The following is a 24,883-nucleotide window of genomic DNA, read 5'->3' as shown; positions in this document are numbered from 1 at the left end:
CAAGCTGCTGGCTTCCCTTGTCTTCAGGGAACAGTCCCTACCAACCTGAAATTCCTTACCTGATTCATAACTTAAGATGCTTTATATTACATGCTGAGACACTCTCTTCATTCTGGAAAAAACAAAAAGCAGAAAACAAAGGAAATTTGCTGTTGTGGGCTTTGTCATTAACATCTGTGATCTCAAAAAGGCAGGTGACCTCTTGGAGCCTCAGTTTCCCTGTCAGTGTAACTGAGCAAACCAGAGCTTGGCCACATGGCACCTTGACACATGACTCAGCAATTAGTGTTGAAGGAAACAAGTGTTTGTTAACAGGATTCCAACCTGGGGGTGCTGGGAGCACTGCTGCTCAGAGCCCTGTTTTCCCCCCAAGACCCAGCACTTCCCTTGCTCCCCAAAAGGCTATAAGCCAAACCCATGCCCACAAGTTCCCCATCCCTCATCTGTTCTGAAGCCAGCTGCACAAACACATGTCCATCCCCTCTGGAATGCGCACTTTGGGGTTGCAGGGTCGCCGTGCTCTCGCAGCAGCTCTCTCCTTCAGGATCTGGGAATGTTGTCCTCAGCCTCCATGTAGTGGTTGGAGAAAATGTGCCGTGTTACCCTGGGTCATGGTGGAGTCCAGAGAGGCACACGTCCCAAGAAAGTGGCTTCTTCGTATGTCCTTTGGAAAAGCAGAAGCCTGCACTTGGCATTCCTGGTCACAGTTCAGCTCCAAGCATCTCCCAGGAATCCATGCTTAGTTAGTTAGTTAGGCAGGTCCTCACACGGTTCCATCAGCTCTGCTGTGGTCTCTTCCTTCTTATTCCAGACCTCATAGCCGACTCCCATCTACACCCTTTCAGACCACGTGGCTCCTTCTCACACCCTTTCAGCCTGCGTGGCTTCCTCTTACACACCAGACCTCATGGCAGACGAGACCCTTCTCTTTCAGCCCTTTCCTCCGCATGCCTTCGTCCCTTTTCTCAGCCCTCCCTTATTTTAAATGCTCAGTCCAGAACTTTCTATGTGACTTCATATCCGGCCCCTTCTATGATGTGCCACTTCTGCCAGTTCCCTCTTATCTTTTACCTTCTTTCGCTGCCATCTTTAGTCAGGGCAAGAGTTCCCTGTGACACAGGGGCATCTGCCTCCCCTGACTATGTCAAAAGTCGCTATATGCTGTTAAGGTCAGGTACACCTTTTGCCCTGGGAGGCAGTGCACTTCCCTTTGGGAAAGATACAGCTGTTAACTTGCTGTTGTTATGCAAAGGATCTTTAAACGCCTTTTCATGCTCTTCTCCCTGCACCCTGTTACTTTAGTACAAGGGTGGGTTTGATTGATAATCTCTTAGGTTGGCCTGATAATACCTTTGATCCTGTACATATATAACTTGATCATCTCTTTAGGGCCCTAAAATTTTATGAGACTTTCTCACCCCATTTCATGAAATCGTCTGATAATTACACCCAGTGGAGTGACATCTTATTTGTGCATTTAATGGCAATGTCATGTTCAATTAGACTGCTCTTGGTGCTAATCCTTGGGAATTCCACCTTCCCAGCTTACGTCATTCAGAAGAGTAAATGTGACATTATTTTTCCAATGAGGATCTCTTAACCTGTCCTCTTTTCTTATTGTTATTGTGACTTAGTTTCCAATCCACACCCTTCTCCTTCCAAATGTAAAATGCAGAGACATAATGCACTGCTATAGTAGATTTTTAAAATGGAAACAATGATTGTCATAAAGAAAACTATTCCAGTCCTGTGAGTTTGGGATTCTCTTTTCCCCAGATGTTTGCTGTGTTTATGGAGGAAGATAAATTCCACTGTAAACATGTTGTATTTACAGTGAAAAAAATAAAACCGCCCAAATAAATATCAGGCTTTTTAAAATTGGAACACTTGCAAAGAACTCAATGCAAATAGATGTAAATGCGGGCTTCCCTCGCTTGGAGCATGCATTCTCATATTCGCTCTTAATTGTGGGCTTTCTTTCTCTTCCTGCAAAGCACAGAGCCTGGCTGTAGGGAGGAAAAATGAACATTTATGGGACACCCGCTGTGGGCTGACACTTCACACAGAGACCCTCACTTTATCAGCACTCGACCCTGGGTGGTAAGAATTACTACTACCAGTTTTTAGATGCGGAAGCTTAGGCTCTTGTCCCAAATGATTCTGGCACCAGTTGGTGTAGCTGGACCTTTCCTGGAGCCATGCAGGCACACATGCTGTTCGTCTTTCTAAACCAGAGCCCGAGCGGGCAGTCGTAGCTCATGGCACCTCCAGACTCGGGCAGACTGGAAGGGTCTGTCGTGAGAAAGGCAAGTGCTTTCCTCCCTCCATAGACTGCTGCTCACATTGACACCCTCCAACTACCACTGGGCCTCTCCTGGCACCTCTTCCAGACGCAAGCCTTCCACCCCCAGGACAGCTCTCTCCTTGGGCTCATTGTGAGTGAAACTGCAGCTGGGCCTCACGTGTGCATTGGAATTTTACAAGCAGGCATCTCAGTGGGAGATGGCTTTTGCAGATCCCTATAATATAGAAGCAAACACCCCAGGCTAGGGGGAGAGAAAACACATTTCTCACTTCAGGGCTTTGCTTTTGAGGGCTGCCTTTTTTGGAAATGTGAGCTCTCTCTCTCTCTCTCTCTCTCTCTCTCTCTCACACACACACACACACACACACACACGCACTACCCCACAGGAACACTACTTCTCAGGCTGCAGCTGAGGAAGGCAAGTGCTGGAGGATGGGCAGTGGACAGCCTGAGCGTGCTCCTGGCCAGGCCAGGGCAGGGTGATTGCTGCCTCTCCTGGGGCCTAGAAGGCCTTGTTGGCCATATGGGTGTAACTTGCAGTGAACTGAGGGAGAGTGTGTTCACTGGAGCAAAGAATCAGATGCCTGGGCACTTGCAGCCTGTGGTCCCACTCTCTGTTCAGGTGGCCTGGATGTGTACCTGACGGGACCTCAGTTTCCCATCTGCTGAATAGGAAAGCTGATGCCCAGCCTGCCTCTCTTGTGGTTGCTGTGAGGGTTAAATGAGGTCCTGGGTAAAAATATGCTTTAGAAATGAGGTTGGCACAGTACACACAAATGCAGGCTGTTTTCTTACTGGTGTCCAAGCCAGGTGTGGGCCCGCAGTAAAATGTCCAAGGCCCTGTGAGGGACAGTGGCCCTTTGTGGGAGAGTGCGCGGCAGCTTCCCGCAGCTGCGCTGTGGAACACAGACTCGAGCTCCCTGCCCAGCTCCTGGCTTCCTGGGTCTGGGCTGGACCGTTTGCATTTCTAACCTGCTCCCTGGGGCCATGCTGAGAACTGCTGTGGGGAGTTTGCTTTGCTTTCAGTTCTGATTCGGGCAGTTCTGAGTGGAGCTGGAGGCAGAATGGCCCCTCACATGTTTGCCCCACCCCCAGCCCCCCACTTTTCTCATTCCTTCTTTAGCAGAATATATCCTTTAAACCAGTGCTTCTCAAACTTCTGTGTACAAAATAATCACCCCAGGATCTGGCTAGAATTCCGCTTCTGAATCCGTTGGTCACGTGGGACCCAGGATTCTTCATTTTAAACACACTCCAGCAGATGCCAAGGCTGTTGCTTCTTGAGCCACATTTTGTACTCAAAGCCTACACAGGCAGTTTCCAAAGTCAGTCTTGTTTGGCAAACCCAACTGTCATTTTCTCCATGAACTCTCAAAGCAACTCACCAACTATCTTGGTGACCTGTGCACCGGGTCTGAGCTGCCTCAGTTTCCTCTCTGTACAGGAGAGATGAAAAACTTTGCCATATGAAGGGTGTGTGGGGGGATTAAACAAGGTGGGGAGACAGTGCCCACTTTCTTTGAGGCTCTGGATAAACATTATTTGTTGTCTCTCTTCTGATTGTCTTTTACTTTCCCAGCTTCTATGTAAAAGAGCTGAGGGATGCCTGTGGCCATCCATCGTTGTAGCGAAGCCGTGGAAGCTGGCGCTGCTGAGTGGTTTGCTCAGGGTATTAGAGGAGGCCCAGTTATCCCTCGTCTACTGATCCTCAAGTTTAGCTTCAGCATTGTGCCTTGATAAGGATGAATGAAGACTCATCAGAGCATCTCTGTGGTCACTCACATGCCTTAGGGCTTTTCAAGAATTTGCAATCATTTTTACTTTTCTTTTTTTATGTAAAAAGGGAAAACAGAGACCTTTTTTTCTGATGGGTATAAGTTTAGCTCTGGGGTTATGTACCAGCAAAAATTTCCACAGACCCATACACTTACCCTCACCCCTCTCAAATCAGTAAACATTTTTAAACTGTATTTTCTTTCAAAATAAATCCACTTAAGCTTTACCAAAATGACCCGCTGACATGAAATTCACATTTGGCGAGCCTCTGTCATCCATGTTTCACTGAGTATGGACTACTGTAAATTAAGTCAAGTCAGTGTGGGTCTTTTCCCCTCAAATGGTTATGAAAGTAGAGCTACTTCTGGGTAAAAGATAAATTATGGCTGGATGTAAAGAGGCATCATTTAAAAAGTGTCAAGATACAATTGGGTTCTTAAAAACCATGCAGAGCTGCTAAATTCACATGAAAATTGAGTGGCTTGGGATGGCCCTGGGTGACAGTGTCCTTGGCATTGATTTATCCCATCTGTTTGGCCAGCCAGCCCCGTTACTTCAGGCCTCTGGTGGAGAGGCTGCATTTGCGGGGGAGGGCACCCACTAGACATCCAGTGAGCCCAGGAGAGCAAGGAGTCTGCACAGATCCCCGGGAGAAAGATAATGCGTGTGGAACCCAACTTCAGAAAGCAAGCGTGCCCTCTTATTGTTTATGGTAAAATCCTTGCGGTATCATCTTGAAGATTGACTTTAGACTTAATGTAACCACTTCCCCCTTGTTGAACTGTTAGGTTGTCCACAGTCATTTGGAATGCTAAGTTCTACTGTGATCAGTCTCTGTGCCAGCATCTTTCTCCGCTTAGATTTTGACCCTGTGGTAAGATTGAAAGGTGAGATTATTGAGTCAAAAGTTATGACCCTTGAGATATATTACCAAATTATGTCCAACAGCTATTTCCAGCAGGGTACTTCACCACACCCTTTCCACCACTAGATATTCTCATTAAGGAAAAAGTCCTGTTAATTTTTTAAAGGTAGAAAATGGTATTTAATTTTCGGGAAATCAAGATGTTTCTGTCTTTAAAAAAGATAAAAGAAGAAAGTCCTTGCTTACAGAAGCATTCGTTGCGGTTTGTCGAGACCTGTGTTGGCAGTGCCTTACCGGAGCCAGCTCACACTAGCTTGAGACTGCCAGTTCTCTCCTCTCCCAGCTCCAAGTTCAGTGATTGCTGGTTGGTAACTTGAAATCGACCACAGTGAGGGTGAGAGGATTTACACCACAGAAATTGGCAAATGCCACAGACTAGGGCTCTCACCTTTGCTCAAGAATTGGTCGTTAACATCTGTCAGCATACCACTGCAGCCCTCTAACACTTGGTTATAGAGGGCTTGCTGAGAGAACACACATTTCTAAGAAAAGCCTATAGTCAAAAGAAGTAGTGCTGGTTAATAGTAATTAAAGCTCCATGATCAAGGACTGCATCTCTGCAGCATTCCTAGTCCCTAAGTTGGAGAGTATGCCTTCCCTTCAGGCTTGAGTATTCCAGGAAGACTTTGAGGAAGAATTAGAGCTTAGCCAGATTCCTGCATGTGTGCAAAATAAGAAGGAAGGAGGAGTAAAGGCTAGAAGGCACTAAGTGTTCATGGACCTGTCAGGAGGCCATCGTTTTTTGTCCAAGGTGATGGCTAACATTAGTTCCAGCTGGTGACATGAACCTGGACTGTGACATTAGCCAGAGCCCCTCCAGGGTCTGTGCTGCCCTCCCCACGTCCCTCTTGGCAATGGGCTGTGGTGGCAGGATGCTGCGAGCCTCCAAGTTCTGGCATCTGGTTCCTATTTTATCAGAGGTTGGAGTTCACCCTCAGCAACCTACGACACACATGCATTTCAAAGGAAATGCTTAATTGGTCCCCAATGCTGGGCTTTTTTACATCTCTCAAGGAGAAATGAGTTTTGTTGCCTTGATGGATGGAGGAAGACAGGTGGAGCTTGTGAGTCTATTTGAAAGTTGCAGAAGTTGTTCATTTCGAGACCAATAAATGGTTCAAGCTGAGGCAGGGGTGCTAAGTGAGACTCAAGAAATGAATCGCAATGGAGGGATTTGTGAGGTCAGTTTTCCATGGCCAAATTTAGGGGTCAGGCAGCCATGGGAGAAATGTTTAGGTTTTGTTTCCTTTTCATTTGGTTTTGTTTTTTGTTTAAAAGGCAATTCAGACCGTTTCTTTAAGCAACCCACCAGCTCAGCCTTTTCCTCAGTGAAAGAGCTGGTATCCAACTCTCAGTTGTGACAGACGGCTCTGAGAGACCTTGACTTGGGCACAACCCAAGAAGACAGGTTGGCTGAGGATGCGTAAGAAAAACCAGCCATCCTTTGGAGAGTCAGACTCAGCCCTGATTGGTGCTTTGTTTCATTCCATGTCATTTCTGCAGTGGGTGCTGTACAGAGTACAACAACCTCTGTCCACCCTCAAAACACAAAGACCCACACAGCAGGCACTAACACAGCTAGCTGGCAGTAATGACCAGGTGAAGGTGAGCCTCCAGGACCCCTGGACACTCCTTGTCCCCTGTTCATTGATCCCATGTTTCCTCCTCGGAAGGATCCAGAGGTATCATGACAGGAGAAGCTATGAGAGAGGCTGCTAGGAGATGTTCCAGAAGAGACAGAGTCTGGCGGAGGAGACTTCACAAGTGTGATTGAGTCATTGAAGTGGAGCTGGTGGGAGGTGAGATCAGTAAGGTGAGTGGGTGGGTAGTGGAAGAGCATTGGGGGCGTGGCAAGCTTGGAGTGGGACACAGGGGTGGGGGGAGGAGCTTTTATTAAAAATGCCGGTGTTCCAGAGTCCACCTCAGAGATTCTGTCTCTGTTGGTCAGAGCTGGGCTGGGTATTGACATTTTTAATTCCATGGTGTTTCTAATGTGCTTCCAAGGCCTGTGATCCCCAACGCTGAGAAGCAGGGGGCTCCGGGTGGGTGATGGCACTCCTTTCATCTGCCCTTCTGCCTGGGCCTCTGGCCCTGCAGGGAGAGGAGGGAGTCTGATGGTGGCAGAGGGCAGAGATGTGGAAGGACAGAGTGCCTGAATGGCAGGCTTTCCCTCAGCCATTAAAGTTTATTGTTGCCAGAGACAGTGATTGAAAAAGGCTTTTTGCAGGACTGAAATGTGAGCAATGAAACTTGCCAGTAGACACTGACACAGGGCACTTATCTCATAAAAATATCCTCCATGTCAAAAGGTTTCAGTAAATGTGCCTGGAAGTATTAGCAGTCATTTCTGCCTGCCTGGGCTCCCTGGGGCCTGCATGAGGGGCTGTAAAAGACGGCTCTTAGTTCCTGCAAGAGAGGAGAGAGGAGGGGGAGAAAGAAGGAAAAGGGGAGGAACGTTCAAACCTGCCTACGACTAGTGGGGAAGTGCTGTCCTCTGTGTGGCGTGCCACTGTTTGAGGGGTGGGTGGCCTGGCCGTCATGCCTCTCTCCGTTCCCCACGCTGTCACTTTTGAAGGTGGGAGGACTGCTTACCTGAGGGGCACGTGAGCTGACAGCCAGCTAGGGCATGAGATTCCACTTCTGTGATCTCACTGACCGCTCCCCATGGCCCTATGAAGGAAGGAAGTTATATAGGAGAAAACTGAGGCTCAGCGAGGTTAAAGGACTTGCCCAAGGTCACACAACTCGTATATGGCCAACCCAGGATTTGGAAACCAAACCCACCTCTCTTCAGGGCATTCAGAGCCTGGGCTGACTCTTCACTCTGGGAGTTGGATTGCTGCCGGTGCCCTGGCTAATCTGGGAAGGCCACTTTCTGCCTACCACCCTGACTGCTCCAGGGGTGGGCTTGGGGTGCAGCTCAGGCTGACAGAGTTTCCTGTCTGCACCTGGAGGGCTCTTTGGTGGGTTTTCAAGGTAGGTTTGGGCTTCTGTTGCCCCCTGTATTCCACTCGAGATCCAATATGCAGCTGAACACACAGTATGTACTTGTTAACCAGGTGTCAACTGCCTTCTCTGGGGGTTACCAGGGACTGATGAGAGGGTGGGCTACACCACTCCTTTACTGGCTCAAGTTTCTATGCAGGTGATCACTTCACCCAGCCCATCCTGCCCCTGCCCTTTGCTGGGCTCTGATTCCCAACTGAGGCCACTGTCGGCCTGGATGGAGGCTTGCTAGCCAGAGGAGGGCAGATGCTTCTCTCTGAGAAGGCACACTGTGCTGACCCTCGGCGGAGCCACCTGCCTGCTCAGCCCCCTGTGGCAGTGTCTGCTTGGGGGCCAGGTTAGGGCACTGGCTCTGCAGCACAGTGGGAACAGATGAGTCCTGGGTTATGTGTCCAGTAGGAAGCCAGGGGCCTAGGCATGACTGAGGCTCCTAAACTTTGACCTGGGGAGGGGGAAGTCACATCTCCATGGCACTTTCCCCTCTCCTTGTCCATACCCGTGTGTGGTGGTGAGGCTCATTGCCAGAGCTGAGCCCAGGGGTGCTGGGTGCAGACTTTGGGGAGGGTCACCCCTCCTTCTGCACTGGATGCCTGGAAGGCTGGATCTAGGGCAGAACACCCAGGCCACTTCAGTGTTGGAAGGCCCGAGGGGCCAGGTGAGCACAAGACAGCTCTGTTAGGATCCCTGCTTTCCAGGCTCTGGCTCCCCCTGTCTCTTTGTACACTCGGCTTTTATAATTATTCTCACTTGGGGTTCTGGCCAACACCCAGTCTCCTAGACCACAGCCTCCCCAAGAAGCCGTCTCCCAGCTCTGCCCTTGTTTCTACAACTGGTCCCTGCTCCACAGGCGCCTCAAACTCAGCAGGCCAGAAAACACCCATTTTCAGACCCTCAAAACAGCCTTTTCTCTCCTGTGTCCCCTCTCATAGTTCAGGACATCACCACCCACCTAAGCCCAAAGTTAGCACCCTCCTCCGTTACTTGAATGGGCCAGCCTCACTCTTCACTCACCCCCATACCCTCTCAGCACCAAGTCCTGCTGGCCCTGGGTGATCTGTTCATTCCCTCTGCCCCACTGCCCTGGTGGGGGCCCTGCAGCTCTCACCCCCATCACTTCAAGGGAAGATCTGTTCTTAACTCACTTCCTTACCCTAGCATCATCCACACACCTCACCCCGGGATGTAAAATGCAATCCTGACTGTGTCACTCCCTTACACAGAACCTCCTGGTGCCTCTCCATCACTGGCAGGCTAATGCTGGTTGTTGTCCTTAATGCAGAATGCCCCGGTCTCACCCATCGATCCAGCCTCACCCACTGCTCCAGCCCTGCCCTTCACCACTGCACTGCCAACGGTGCTGTGACGGCATAGCACCTCTGCCCTTTCTCATCTCTGTGTCTTCCTGGCCCTCTCCTCTGCTCACCTGGGTGTGTCCTGCTGGCTGGGAGAGACCAGGGTCAGAGTATTTTCTTTTCTGCATCTCCAGAGCAGAGCCTGGGCCGGGACCTGAAGACTGGGCTGTAACAGTAGAGAAGACTGAGCTGGGAGCTGGGTGACCTCCGAAGGCACTGAGCAGAAGTGGCCTCTCTTGGGAAGACCCCATGATGCCAACATACATAACCGTGGGGGAGCGCATTTCCCGTGGCCAGGGACTTGTGCTTCTCCATTTTTGCAGCCAGTCACTCTGTAATAAAGCGGTCATCAGGATGGGCAGGACGGGAAGGTGGTTCAGTCTCAAGTTCTAGAATCATAGACAAGAGTTCAAATCCTTCATTGCTAGTTACTTCCTTTGCAGTCTTTGACAAGTCACATACGCTTCAAGACTTGGCTTCCTCATTTGTGAAACGGGGCAGTGACACTGCCTCCCCATGTAGGGTTGGTGTGAAGAGCACATACCCATGCATCTCAAGTGCTCGGAATTCTGCCTGTCATAGGCACTGGGAACACGTCTCATCTTTGCATGTCATTCAGTAGACACTCTGCACTTGTCACCACAGGACTGCTGGGCATGGGCAGTCTTATTACTGTAGTGAACAATATGGATGTGGGAGCATTTATTGATTCTCTTTAATATCTTGGGTTGGGGGTGGCTAGAAGGATGGCATGGACAGCCCATCATGACCTCATGTTTACATGCAACCCAGCATAGTAGGTCATTAAACCTGCCCCACTGCCCTGTGGGATAAGCAGGGACCATGTCTCTAGTGGTGATGAGGGAGACCCTTCAAGCCCTGGTCTGGTGGTCTGTCCACTCAGCCTCCACTCAGCTTCAGCCTAGGGGGTTGGGCATGGGAGCAGGAGTGTCCAGGACCAACCAGAGCATGGAGCATAGGCATGGGTTTCAGGGTGACATCCATGTGCACTTGGGTAAAACAAGGCAGTGACATTCTACCTTTCCTCCAGTTGACAACTCTGTGGGGACACCTTGCATGGCAGGTGCCTTGTCTTTGGAGCATTTGTTCTGCTCCACCCTGCAGACTTGTACTCTATAGGTTGCTTACTATGGGTCCCTCCCAGCACCTGGAAAAGGAAAAGAAGCCAAAGCCCCTGGGTTAAGACTCTGCATGTTCCAGAAATGTGAGGCAGGAAGGCCCTGTGGATTTGGAAGAAGGCACTGTTTCTGCCTCCAGGAAGGGACAGTCCCTTAACCCAGATCTGGCCACTTCTCTGGCCCCCTGGCCCCAGCTCCTCCCATCAGTGTGCTACACGTGGCATCGGCCCTGAAGCTGTGGTTCAGAAGAAACCAGTGTTATGGGAACATCTGCTGGCTCTGGCTGGTGTCGCTGCAGCCCAGAGGCAGATTCTGGGTGGGTGGTTTGGCTTGGGAACCTTCCCTTGCCTGGAGAGGAAGGTGGGATCAGTCACTGGGTAGGGTATACTGTTGGCAGAAGGGAGATGCAGGGCAACAAGGTTTCAGGTTAGGGCCAATTTACCTTCCCCCTCTGCCCTGAAAGTATACCTCATCCACAGCTTGTGCTGAAAATCTAACCCCAAAATGGTTGTGATGGTCCTCCATCTCTGGGCCCCTGAGTCATCCAGAAGCCAAAGACTGCAGCAAAATCTTTGTCATTCCTTCTTGGTGTTGAGGGTCCCACAGGGGGAGAACCCGGTGGTATCTCCCATACTCGAGGAGCCCACCTGCTCCTCTCAGCCTGGCTGGACCCCGCTAGCCTCTTCCCAAATGCAACCCACAGGCCCCTCACTCTATAAACTCGGCTCCCTTTCCGGCGGTCGCTGTCTCCAGCCAGCCCTGCCAGGAGGTCCAGTCCCACTGCGTGTGACTGTCCATTTCCGGGAATTGTTTCTTCCGAAGTGCCAGCTAGAGGAAGAGTGTGAAATCTCCAGGAGCCTGGAGCACAGACATGGATTTCATGGCCACAGACCCGGGGACCTGATGCTGGAGGTGTTAGGTTGTACACAGAACTTCATTTAACCCCCTTTTGTGCCTGGGGATCCTGACTTGTCCCAGGCCACCAGCTGGTCCCACAATCCTGTGGACAGCCGAGCCTTGTGAAATAGCTCATGACTTCCGTGACAGCAACAGCTGCTCCACATAGCACATGCTGAGGTGTGTGCAAGTACCAGGTTAGCTGTCTGTGGGACTGTCCATGCTAGTTCCCTCTGGGCCCCCTCAGGGCCCCCTCAGGGCCCCTGATGGCATCTGTGCTTTCCCTGTGCTGTGGTTTCTTTCCTGCAGCTGTCCTGTTCCAACCTCGATCGCCATGGGGCCCTGCCATTGGGGCCTTTGTCTATCTCAGAAGTGTGTGATGCTTACAGGCAGTTTGGGGTTTCCCAGTGGCCCGCCGGTCTAAAGGGACTGATTGCAGGACCCTCAGCCACCCGTTCCCTTGGCAGGGTTTGCAGGGCTTCTCATCCTAATCAAGGGCTGCATTTTAATTTATGCAAATGTGGGAGGGATGGTGGCAGGGAGTCACAGACATCCATCACCCCATTGCCCAGCACTAGTCATTCATCAGCGGGGCCTTAAAGATAATACACTTTTTGTTTAAGGCAATTACTTAATCTTGACGAACTCCTGTGTTAAGCAGGGCTATTAGTGGGACCCATCATTAATCAGCACAAAACCAGGTGGGTGCTTTTTTTGAACTGCTATCTCTCTTGGGGACCAGGGGTGGGCCCTTTACCATCCTTACTGCCCTAATTACACAAGCAGCATGCTAACAAGGAGCACCCCGCATGTGCTGTGGGGGTGCCAAGCCATGGGTGAGGAAGAGGCCCATTTTTAACACCAGTCAGCACGTTTTCCGAGCCAGGCAGAATGATCCATGGGGGTTATTAGCAGGCACCAGGAACACAGCTGGGGAAAACAGATAACCCCCTCCCTTGGGTCCCTCCTGGACTTGCTTCCAACTTGCTGCATCCCTGGGTAGCACTTAGAAACTGCTGTGTGAAATACCCTTTTATTTGGGGGGTGGGGTTGTAATCGCTTTTGGAAAGGCCGTGAACAAAGTGGAAATACCAAGTTTGAGCCTTGTGTCTCCTGGAATGTGTTGGCTTTGCCACTCCTCTCGCCAGGTCACATGTACTTCACCCTTGTCCGACACATACCTGCAGCTCTGAGGCCTGTCCCAGGCTGTCTTGAGAGCGAGCTGCGCACCGTAGGCCTCCTCTTGGGCTTCACATTTTACCTTCCTAGTCCTAGAAGAGCTCTCACTGCCCTGTCCTGCCTATAAGAGCCCATCTGGGATTTCCAGGGATGGCTGTGAGGCCCGAGAACAACACTGATTAGCCAGTTTCCTGTCATCTGTACAATCAGGATGATAATGATAATACATTCCCCATCAAGTGCTGTAAGGGTTGAATCAGTTAACAAATGTCACATGTTAGGAAGGCTCAGCATGTAGGAAGCCTGGTGCATTTGCTGTTAAAACATTTCTGTTGTCAGTCTCTGAGGAGGGTCCCAGCTGATGAGCAGAAAAATTTGTACTGCTCTGTCTACTACTCCATGCAGCAAGACTTTCTCTCCTGGGTCCTAAATTAATGTATACAGAATGTCAGCAGCTATTGGTCGGTCACCTGTGTTATCCTCAAGGTCTCTTTTCCAGTAGTGAAAAGATTCATGCGCTCATTCCCCCACTCATTCACTTACTGGGCACCTACGTATTCCTCACTCCCTCCAGGCTTTGAGGAAATGGGGTCAGAGGGCAGACCTTCTGCCTAATTTGGAACCTGGGCAGAATAAAGGCCCAGAAAGCGTCCTGGAGGAGGCGTGAGTGAACTAGACTTGCTTATAAAGTGGTGAGATAAGAAGCGGGTGGGCAGGGGTGGGGATGGGTTCTCCAGGCAGGGTGAGTGCTGGTAGCAGGCTAGGGGATGTGAAGGAAGGAGGGCTTTCATGGGCCTGATCCTGGGGGTCAGTTTGTGGACAGGATCAGAAGAGGGCTAGGGCGAGGCTGGGCTTTGTATTCCATTCTACAGGAAACGATAGGACCTGGGGGCTGCCTGTCAAGGAATCAGATCCCTCCTCCGGGTCCCCTTTGCTTGGGTAGAACTGGACCCACAGAGCAGGGTCGTGACCCACAACACCTTGAAGAGGCGAATAGGCCAGGCTGCTCTTGGGTTTGTGGAAGGAAGGACAGCTCTGGTTTCTCTAGCCCCAAAACACATTGTGTGTGTGAGAGTTTGCCCCTGTATTTTAAACCCTGTTTATTTTAAAGGAAGTAGATTTCGTCTGCTATTAATTCACACTTAGCTCATCAAAATATTGTTTTGCAAGAGGATTTTTTGATGTCCAGGAAGCCTTTGGAGTTTTTTTCCTCTCGCTCTCCCCTCCTACACAGTCTTAATTCTAGGAAACAAGATTCTGGTCTTGCTTAGCGCCAGCAGGTTGGCTCACGCAGCCATGTTTTCTGTGTGTCAGTTTCTCTGCTAGCAAAATAGGGGGATGGGCTTTTCCCAGGGGTTCTGTGGACTGGCCTCCAGTCTGTCCAGGTGGGCCTCCCATAGCCGGGTACAGGGAAGCAGTTTCTACCAGCAGCAGTGGGAGGCAGTGGACTGGAGTGTGGTAGGAGCAGCATGTTTGGGAGCCATCATTCAGTCAGTTGGGTCCAGAATGACATGGAGCCGGTGCTGCGCAGGAAGCCGGGTGTTCAGAAGTGTCACATGGCTTGGCCAGGTCTCACTAGTGCTTTGCTTTCCAGTGTCAACCGATGGTCATTGGCACCAATTCAAATGCCAACAGGAATCCCCAGTTTTGGGTGTGGCAAAGAGGGAAACTTTATTTAGTGTAAACAGCTTGACAGTAATCTCCGCTCTGCAATGGTCCGCTCCACTCTGCCTCACTCTGCGCTGGTCTGGGCCAATCATTTCTGCTCTGTTATGTTCCAGCAAGATGTTTTCAGCTCCAGCTCCAACCCCAGCCCCAGCCCCAGCCCACACAGTCCTCAGTCTTGGTGGAAAGTGCACTCTCCCAGTCAAAGAGGAGCTGACTTACACAGACCGAAGTCTCTGCCCCTGGTCCTTGATTGGTCAGAATAGAGCCGCTCTGATTGGTCAGAGCTGCACAGCTTCAGTTGGTTGAACTAGGGTTCCAGGAACTCCTTTATAAAGGCTGGCTCAGATGGCAGGAACACTGTGCAGGCAGGCAGTTGGACACAGAAGCTTCTCCATGAAGTGCAGTTTGCGTGAGTGGCTCCTGTGCATAAATTACTACTAGGTTCTGTTTTGTTTTTGTTTTTGTTTTTAATTTGAGCCCAGGTAGCCACCAGGAGCCCTTCTTAGGCCTCCTTTATTGTCAGAACTTACCAGGAGTCCATAGACCCATAGCCTTGCTTGGGAGCACCTGCCGAAGCCTGTAGGGAAGGCAATGAGCAGTATGCAGGGCAGAACCAAAGGTGTTGCTGACTCCTCTGCTCTGCCCTGATGGGCCAAGGGTACAGAAGGAACAACGCTGGGAACCCTTGTGAGTTAAATGGATGGAAGCAAGGGAAGAAGGGTGGGAAGAAATAATAACTATTTGTTAGTTAATTTAAGTGACCAAATAGAAGTTTGCAGGGAGCTAAGATTCAAAAGTGAGGAAGAACTGAGTTTTGGGAAGAATTCTCATCACCATGATTTTCGTATCAATGGGACTTTTATTAACCTAGATGAGAAGTCTATAAACAGCCAGAGTTCAATAATGATAACTGATTAGGTCTGTGTTGTCAGTAAGGCAGCCATTCGCTACACGTGGCTTTCAAGCTCTTCGACTGTAGCCTCTTTGAACTGAGATGTGCTATAGATGTCGACCAAACAAATGATTTTAAAGACTTAGTACAAATTGAAGAATATAAAACATCTTGTTGATAATTTTTGTATTGGTCATGTGCTGAAATGATAATATTTTTGATATGCTGGTTTAATGAAATTATGTTATTAAAATCATTATCAGTTTCTTCCTTAGTTTTTTTTCTGTTTGTTTTTTTTTTAATGTAACTACTAGAAATTTTAAGATAACATACGTGGTCCACATCGTGCATCATAGGCCAGGGTGGCATTTGACAGATAGGCACTAAGAGAAGAGACTAGTTTCAGGCAGAGAATGTTTTAAAGAAAGGGTCCCTTTGAGTCACATATCATCACTAGGACCCTACTGACAAGGGGCTCCACGAAGTGGTCCTTAAGAGGCCTGCTTCAGTGAAGAAATGAAAAGCATTTTGTAATTACCTGTCTGCTACAGGAAAGTAAATAACTAAATGAGTACAGTGTTCAGAGATGCTTGAAGGCTGTTCTCATGGCAGGTTCCATGCCTGGTTTTGAATCTCACGCACTGGCTTTGGCAGGCTCTGCCTCAGAGCACACACCGCAGTAAGGGCTGCCTTAGCCAGCCCAGTAAAGCCTGGTAGGGACCGAACGCTGTGGCCCGCTCAAGAACTGCAGTGGAGTGACTACAGACTTTCCTGGCACTCCTGGGAGGACATGAGGGAGGACCGAAGCACCAGACTGGGGAAGCCTCTTGCCAGAGCTCTGCGGGAAAGGGGCTGAATGCTGCTGAAGGAAGAAGAGTGGCAGATGATACCTTGGGACCCGTGGGGGACCAGGCAGAGGAGTGGCTCAGATGCCCTCTTGAAAGGGCTGAATGCTCCCCATACCCCATGACAAATAGGCTTTTTGGACAGTGACAGGACAACATTGAAGCTGCCGGCTGACAGGGTTGCTGGTACAAGTTGGCAGGTGGATCTTCCAAGGGTGATGAGACTCAGGGGAATGTTTGTACAGGGGAACGGTGCAGTGTTGGGTCCACACTGGAATGCCTGCATCCATCCCAGGCCAGCTATTGCACCTGCCTCTGTAACAGGTGGAGTGAGCACTGGGACACAGGTACCAGCTCACAGGACACTCCTCCCCAGGCTCTTGACCTGGATTTGTGTTTTCTGCAAGGTCCTTTGGAGGTCTGCAGGGAAAACCTTTGGAGCCACAGTCCCCTGGGCCTCAAATCTATTGTTGATTTGGGATCCTGCACACTACTTCCTTTGCAACAAATTCCATGGCCAAGACACTTTTCGAATTTAATCTGGTTTGGCCTTCTTTAAGGTTTCTTTGGTCCTCAGATTTTCTAATGTGGGAACTCAACTCATCCACTCTGACCATTGGGAATCTCCCTAGGGTGTCTGTGGAGATGGCTGCACTGGCACTCCTAGGGCCCTCGTGTGTGCCTGGCTCAGTGCAAGCCATTGACACGTTAGCTCATCTCTGTTTCATAGTCTTTGTCTGATGTGGGTCCTGTCACAATTTTCATTGCACAGATGAAAAAACCAAGGCAAAGGAAGGTTAAAGGAATCATCAGTGAGGCCAGGCTTGGCTACTGTGTCAGCTGCAGCCTCAGTACTGTCCATCACAACCTTGTGGCATCTGGCTCAGGCCCCATCTACTTCTTGTGGCCTTACCATCTGAGGGTGTCTTGGTCAGATAAGGTTGTATAACAAAAATACCATAGACTGGAGGGCTTAAATGACAGACATTTATTTCTTACAGTTCTGAAGGCTGGGAAGGCTGAGATCAAGGCATCAGCAGATTCCCTGTCTAGTTGCTGTTCATTCGTAGATAGCTGTCTTCTCTCTGCATCCTCATGTGGTAGAAGGGACTAGGGAGCTCTTTGAGTCCCTTTTATGAGGACTCCATCCAAATGTCCTAATCATTTTCCATAGGCCCCACCTCCAAACATCATCACATCAGGCATTATGATTTCAACATAAATTTGGGGTGGGGGGAACCTAAACATTCAGTCTCCAGCACGGTAGACTGGTCCCAGGACTACCAAGGCTCCTGTGTGGTAAAGGACATGTAGCACTCAAGTCTGGCCTCTCCCTGTGACATTTGGTCAAGCATGATTCTAGCCCTTGCAGTGAGCACTTCTCTCTGCATCCCTGCCCACCCCGCCTGGAGATCAGCCTCAAGGTCCTGCTCCTGTGCAGAGTGGTTTCCACTGGCCTTGGCTTCACGAGCCCTCCCTTTCCAGCAGCTATTTTGTCAAGCAACACCTCTTGGAAAGGCCAGCCTGTGGCTCTGGGGTGGGCGGTGTGCAATGGCGGGCCCAGCCCGAGGCCCTGGTCCTGCCAAGCTTTGTGTGGGGGCAGGTCTGACTGAGAGTGAGTAGCCTGGGCCTCAGCCCACCGGACACTAGCCAGCTTGTGGTGCTGGAATTTCCTGTCTGATTTTCACTCCCCCTCTCCCCCAGCCAAGTGAGACAGAAACACTTTTTAATTGCACACTGTGGAGTGCCATTCGGGACATTATTATTCTTATTAAGTGCTTCCTGTGGAGCAGTGCCTGGGCATCAGGAGAGGCCTCTGGAAACAGCCTGTCCTGGGCTTATTATTGGGAGTAATGGTGCCATTTGCACAGAAGGCCTGAAAGCAGACTTACCTGGCCACCGGGAAGGAGGCTTTCCTGGACTGCCCTGCACTGTCATGCCTCCGAGCTCTGACGTTGGGCCGGTGCCTTTGTTACCGTCGGATGAGGCCATGGCCTGAGTCAACATGTCTGGACGGTTGGCCTTTGAAAATCGTCCAAGTTTCAGAGTTGACTGAGGCCAGCTCAAGCCAGGAAGACATGCATGTGTGCCGTCCCCTGGGGCCCCTCCCAGCCCTGCACGCGCTTTTGTTCTTGTAGAGTGGGAAAGCATAGGTATCGCGATGCCCTCAAAGCCTGCGTTCCTGTGATGCCCAGGCTCCTCGAGTGCACTACGCAGAAGCCCTGGTACATGGGACAGCATGGTAGTCACCGTACTCGAATGGCACACCCAGGGCTGTCTCATCAACCATGTTGAATTTCCTCAGCTGCAGCCATTCTCTATCTAGTACAGTGTATCCATCAGAGCACAAATATGAGAAATAACCTCCTCTTATTTACTGTTGCAAGTGGGAACTCTGAAGCTATGGCAGGTGCTGGAAATGTACAAAGGGTAGTAGGTCAATGGTTCTCCAAGTGTTGGTCCTGAAAAGCATTGCCAGCACCACATGGGCACTTGTTATAAATGCAAATTCTCAGGCCCACTGAAATGGGAAAACTGGGAGTGTCTTGTCCAGTCTCTTTTTTGTAGCTAGTGTTGCCATTTCTGGTATCTTCTGGGAAGACTGAGCTCCAGCTTCCTTGAGGAGTGGGCCTGGGATCCCCACATGAGTGGGAGAGAGCAAGGTATGCTGCCCTGTGGGATTTGTGACAAGCCGGCTTCAGTGGCTGAAACAGAGACTTTAACTAAGCAGGCAGCCAGCCAGTGTTGAACAGAAGGGCTGGCTGATTTTCCAGGTCACAGGGGCACAAGTTAAAGGTACCAATCTCCATCTCTTCCCCACACGATTGACATTTTCCATTTTGCAGAGCATTTTAGCATTCCTATCCCCTGCGGGTGAAACGGTTTAATTGGCGAATGGGCAACAATCTCTCTCTGCTGAGGTGGGAGAGTTCTCCCAGAGGCCACTTGTCCAGGTCATTGATCCCTCTCCCTTCCTGGAGGGGAGACCTGGGTTTGCTTTAAGGCAGTTGGATCATTAAAGGGACTTCACCCTCTGAACTCCCATCCTCCAGCACAGTGGGAGGCGTCACCCTCCTGGGACCCACCCGGTCACACCCTCTACTGCCTTGAACTTCTTTGCTGCTGACTTTTCCAAAAGAGCTCAGTCACTGCTGCAGAACCCGTGATATGTCTGAAGGCAGATAAGGCAGGGATATATGGGTTATTTTTAAACACTATCCTTTCAAACAATATTCATGGCTATGTTTTTACACACTGGAACTACCAAGCCACCTGTGATTCCCCTCACCTGGGAAATGCTGCAGTTCAGAATAGCTGGCCTGAGTCATCTGTGGGGTGGGCCCAGTACAGATGGGGGTGGCGGTCAGCAGGGATTGATTTGTGGGCGACTTCCCCTGCAGTACTCAACACCTGCCGGTCCCCACTCTGTACCACAGTGAGTCAGGGGCAGTGAGTGCTCATGGAATGAACATCTAACTGTGGAAGCCACGTCGAGCTCCCATCTGATGCATCATGGTGTCCCTTACACCAGGGATCAGGGAAAAGCTCCTATCATGACCAGAGACTGGGGCCTTGTTCACATCTCTGAGCTTCACAGTGATGGGGAAGCAAACTTACCTATTCCTGAGTTCCTGCTCTGTGCCAGACACTACAGCCATACTGCACAGTATTTGGGTGGGTGTCCTACCTGTAACTTTACAGATGAAGACACTGACACTCAGAGAGCTTGTTACTTGCTAGGAGGTGACAAAACCAGGATTCAACCCAGGTCTGTATGGTTCATGGCTCACGTGCCTCCAACTCCTATCCTTAGCTCCTCAAACCATGGGGACAGGTCATTCCCCTTAGGACTGTTGTTTGACCGATGTGCAACTCAGGAGCAAGCCAGTTTTGATATAGCCTGTCTGCCATTTTTTCTCTCCATACTAGTGCCTTCCTTCTTCAAAGATACAGGTGTCTCTTGCTGCCTGGGGCCTTCCATTAGGGGGAAAGTCACCTGGTGAGTCATCTATACTTCAGTATGAATTTGTTTCTATGACTTTCCAGGGTCTGTTTGCTTTTAAGAAAAATAATGAAACATTGCACTGGATATTACTTTAGATTCAAGGAATTATAAAAGAAAGGAACGTGATCAAATTAGTCATTAATGGGGAATCCCAAGCAGAGTGCCCCATTGTGTAATAGAAAGAGGGGGCCAAAAAGTATTTTCCTGGTCCCCATTTCAGCTTTTCAGAGGCCACCTTGAGCCCATCAGAGTATCCATGATGCAGCCACAGCACTGGCTTCCTGGGCATGGGCCGGCTGCCCAAGAAGGATGGGATCCGTGACCTGCTCTGGCCCCGGCCTCCCTCCCAGGGTCCCACAGGCTGCACTGAGATGAATTTATGCTCCATCATAACTGAGGCCTACATCGTGCCAGGACCAGGCCTCCTTCCAGAGATACCTGCCTGTGCTACCCCTTGGTCAGCAAAAAGGCAAGGCAGCTCTTCTCGCAGAAACCCACTTCTTCCCTGGTCCTCCGTGTTGTAACAACACATGACTTCATCTGAGGAGAATTCCCGCAGCTGTATCAGCTGCCTGGTCCTGTTTGATGACCCAGTTTTCCTGGTTCTTTGTCTGAGCCCTCTGCTGACCCTGCCCCATCCTTTCCCTCAGAAATCCACCAGAGTGGTCATTAATGGGGCATTAATAAGGGCTGGGCTTCCAGGGCAGCCCCCCGCTCTTCCCAGTGCTCTGCTCACTCACACAGTGAGATCCTTAAACCGAGGACACTGCAGAATTCAAACGTTGCCTCACCCATGGGGCCCCCAGCCAAAGAGCATTTGGCATTTAAACCTTAGCACAGGAAAATTCTGGGGTTAAAAAAAGCCATCATGTCGCCGTCCTCAGCTTCTCAGACTATTGGTCTTTCTGTGTAGGATCAAAAACAAATGTGTGTTTTATTTTTCAGAGGGGGTTGGGCAATCCATAGAAAATTCCCAGCTTAGAGTTTCTTCTTCAGAAACTTGAAAAGAGAGCCATTTCTTTGAAATAGCATATGGTGCATGTGTGTTTTCCCCTCTGCCGGAAGGACAGATTTAGTTTGGATTTTTGTTTAACTTGAAGAAAGAGCCCACAATGAAAACAATGTGTGGAAGGGTCTCCTTCAACACATTATGAAGGCGGCTCTTGTTCTTCATGTTCATCTTCATGTTTCGTGGGTGCTGCTGATGGGCTCTCGACAGAGGGATTACCCTCAGCGTCCCCAGTGGTGTTCCCCCCTCCGGGACCCCGCGCTCAGCACCTACTTCTGAGAGTTTCCTTCCGGGTGTGTGCGTCAGTCCTTGTCGTCAGATGATCCAGGGTCTGCCTTCATCCTCAGCTTACCTGGGGTGCAGAGACAGTTTGGGGGGTGTCCTACAAGTGGGCTCAGGTGACTGGCCTGCAGCGGGTGGCTGAGCAGGCATGGAGGACCACTGGCTCTGGATGCTATACAGACAAGGTCATAAAAGCAGACAGCACGTGTGCCCAGGGCCCCTCCTGTGGCCTGCTCAGGGACCCTTCCCGAAGCCTCAGTATGTCACCAGCTGAGACCAGTGTGGCCCTTTCAAGGTAGTTCTGGTGGAAGGAAATTAGAGCTCATGTAATCCTCATTGTGCAGATGAATAATGTGAGACCCAGAAAGGGGACATAACTTCTCCGAAGTCCCACGGTCACTAGTGACAGAGCCAGTCTGGGATTCCTGTCCTATGTACACCTCTGCTCCACACCACCGCCACGCCACCTGGCCCTTGTCATTTGGCCTTCTGAAAAGTTTCATTAAAGCATGTGACTCCCTGTTAAGACCCCTCAACTGGCTTCCCAAATTGTGCCCTGCCCACCCCTGAAATCCCAAAGTCTTTCACACAGCCCGTTCAGGCCTATAGGACCTCCTTTCCTATCTCTCCCACCTCTACCTGTGGCTCCAGCCAGGTTAGCCTTGGTGCTGAAGTTGCCAAGGTCTTCCCTTTGCACTAGCCATTTCCCCCTGTCTGCTTACGCACTCCCGCTCTACACCCAAATCTCCTCTCTGTTCCTGGCCCAGCCCCGTTTCCTCTTAGCTTCACCGTCTCTGATGTTACATTATAAATACATTTGCTAGTTCGTTCACTGCTTGTCTGCTCTTAGGGAAGCTCAACAGCTCTGTGAAGCTTTCCGTGGGGGCTGCTGTCACTACCCTGCTCCCAGGGCGTAGAACAGTGCCTGCTGCATAGCATGACCTTGATACAAGGCAGACAAATGAATGAGTGAAGGAGGCAATGAAGGAAGGAAGGAACGAATGAACTAATAAAGGAACGAATGGCAGATTATTCTTACAGTGACTGCTGCCCAGACTGAGCCCCACTGATGTGAGTGAACTGGGCCATCTCTGTGAAGGTGGGCAGAGGGGTCTGGACATCACAGGCACTTTCGTCTGTTCTGGGGCCACATGAGGTACGTTTTGTGTTTGATGTGAATCCCCTATTGCTCAGGGCCTGCAGTGTGCTGGATGCTAGGAAACCACAGGGGGGCTTTGTGGAGGAAAGAGAATGAAGAAACAAACTGACTGTTGCTCTCCTAGAAATAGGCACACCTCTCAGAGTCTCAGTGCCCTTTCGTGAGGAACAGGGATAAGAAAGGGTTGCTGATAACACTAAATGAGATGCCATAAGCAAAGGCCCATGAGGCAGGGAGTTTCATTGAAGATGACTGTCCATAGCACTTCCCCTTCCTGACCTAGTGGGGACTTGGCCTCACTCAAGCTGCTGGCTGACCTAACACATCAACACCTGCATGTGAAGAACCTCTGATGTGTGTTCACAGGCTCCTGAGGACTCCAAGGGTGTGAGCATGAGGGGTGCAGAACTGTGGCCCAAGCTCAAGCTCCTGATGTCTGCTCCATGGGTGTCAGCTGCCTGAAGGGCAGCAGGGACTGCCAGAGGTCCTGACCTGCCCCTCTGACTTGAGAAAGAAAAAACTGCTTCCCCAGGGACTGGGAAGAAAGGAGGGCGCAGCTGCAGCTGCACTGGGACTCTGTGGATGGCTCTCCCTTATGCTTCCCAGGCTCCTCCTCCCCCAACAGACACACACACACACACACACACACACACACGCACACAGACACACACACACACGCACACACACACTGGCCTTGTGAAGCACCCAGGTCAGCTTTGGTGACACTCCATGTCATGTCTACATGGTAAACTAGCATGAGCACTTCATTCCTGTAGATGGTGTATAGCTCTTTAGACCTGGGAGAAGTTGCACCAATCCTGGGCAGCGAAACATCTCTCAGCTGGTTAAGCAGGGACCTGGTTGGAAGGGTAGGGTGAATCTGGTATTGCATCAGGGGATCCCCTTCAATCCTGCAGGTGAAACACTGAGAAGAGGAGCACACAGGGTGCTGGGGGATGGTCAGCGGGAATACCAGGAATTCAGGCGTGCGTGCAGCTAGAGGTTGCTGTGAAACCTAGGAGTTGATATTTGCCAAGTGCTTAGAGCAGGGCCTGGTGCTGTGAGTGCATTTGTTAAATACAATAGGGCTCAGGCGTGCCCCTTGCACCAGGGGCTACCTCTGAGTGTTCATTCATGCACGGCAGAGGGAAAACCATGACGAGGGCTCTGGATTCTCCTGGCTCTGTCAGTTTTGAGCTCCATGACTTTGAGCTGAAATCACCCCAGCTTGCATTTTCTCACCTATGGAATGGGTGCAGCAGTACCTACCCTGGCTGCCTCAAGGTGCTTTTGGATATGCAGGGAAATGTTCAGAAATACACGAAAACAAACCATATTTATTTACTAACAATACTGTAAGCCAGTCTACCTGGCTACATTAAAGAAACATAAAAGCCCTTTCCTGCACCTCTAGTGAGATGAACACTGCTCCCCAGCTTGAATTCCCTAGGGTTCCAGAAGCCCAGTGTGTCTCCTGTGTGGAAGTAGCCCAGTGCTGGCTGTCCCTTCTTGGAGGTCAATTATCCTTTGAGCCCAAGATTTCTGGAGTCTAGGTTTGACAAACTGACTTAATCAGGACGAGAAGATTTGCTTTCTTTGTTCCCAGTTCCCATGAAAGATGCCGGTATTGTAGAATTATGAAGATGAAAATAATATTTAAAAATTAAGTTTAGCCCTAACCAGGTTGCTCAGTTGGTTGGAGTGTCATCCTGCACATCAAAAAGGTTGTGGGATCAATTCCTAATCAGGGCACATATCTAGGTTTGCTGGTTTGATTCCTGGTCAGGGCGTATACAGGAGGCAACCGATCAATGTTTCTCTCTCACAGCGATGTTTCTCTTTCCCTCTCTCTCCACCTCACCTCCTCTCTCTCTCTAAAAATCATTTAAAAACATATCCTCAGGTGAGGGTTTAAAAAAATAAGTTTAAAATGTCAGGAGAAAAATTTCTCTTGTTCAGAGTTCAGAGCTTTCAAACCAAGTGTCTATCAAGGGATAAATGGATGATCAAAATGTGGTATATTCATCAGACACATAGTATAATGGATGCACCTTGGGGACGTGATGCTAAGTGAAGTCAGCCAGTCACTAGAGGGCAAATACTGTGTAATTCCACTCATACAAGGTACCTAGAACAGGCAGATTCATAGAGAAAGACAATACAATGGTGGTTGTATTGTCAGGGGTGGGGGTGAGGAGGGAGATGGGAAATTATTTAAATGGTATAGGGTTTGAGTTTGGGAAGATGAAAAAAGTCCTCTGGATGAATGGCGGTGATGGTAGTACAACAATGTGGATGTGCTTAACTGTACTGTACACTTAAAAGTGATTAAAACGGTAAGTTTTCTGTTACATATGTTTTACCACAATAAAAAAGGAATTCGTAGTACTTACAATATGGTACCAGAATCTGTTTGCACAGAAACAGGTAGCAGCATTATTTA

At 50.0% G+C, this 24,883-nt stretch overlaps 1 protein-coding gene across 3 annotated transcripts in view; it reads left to right on the top strand.

Moving 5' to 3' along the window:
• The window catches only part of GLI2 (GLI family zinc finger 2), a 177,180-nt gene that overhangs the window by 96,410 nt on the left and 55,887 nt on the right, over nt 1-24,883 (top strand). The gene's annotated exons all lie outside the window — the stretch shown is intronic.

The sequence above is a fragment of the Furipterus horrens genome, unplaced genomic scaffold (genome assembly GCF_987537825.1).
Source record: "Furipterus horrens unplaced genomic scaffold, mFurHor1.1.pri manual_scaffold_1, whole genome shotgun sequence".
In the NCBI taxonomy this organism is placed as follows: domain Eukaryota; kingdom Metazoa; phylum Chordata; class Mammalia; order Chiroptera; family Furipteridae; genus Furipterus; species Furipterus horrens.
This window is presented reverse-complemented; position numbering and strand designations above follow the sequence as displayed.